The sequence below is a fragment of the Gracilinanus agilis genome, chromosome 2 (assembly GCF_016433145.1).
Source record: "Gracilinanus agilis isolate LMUSP501 chromosome 2, AgileGrace, whole genome shotgun sequence".
In the NCBI taxonomy this organism is placed as follows: Eukaryota; Metazoa; Chordata; class Mammalia; order Didelphimorphia; family Didelphidae; genus Gracilinanus; species Gracilinanus agilis.
Window position 1 is genome coordinate 402400473 of NC_058131.1, and position 289 is coordinate 402400761.

A 289-nucleotide genomic window follows, 5' to 3' on the forward strand; every position below is an offset into this window, starting at 1 on the left:
AGCTTTTACACAGAGAAAATCCAGACAACCGAGCAAACAGAGGAGGAGAACAAACAAGCATCCGGACCCTCCTCAAATAAGGAAAACTCCTCACAAGCTATGGAAGAGTTCAAAACTGAGATTCTGAGGAAAATGGAAGAGATCTGGCAAGAAAATAACAGTTTAAAAGGTAGAATCTTGCAATTGGAAAGTGAGGCTCAGAAATCAAATGAACTGATAAGCAAATTGAATACCAGAAATGACAAGATTGAAAAGGAATACCAAAAGATTATAGCCGATAACCAGTCCC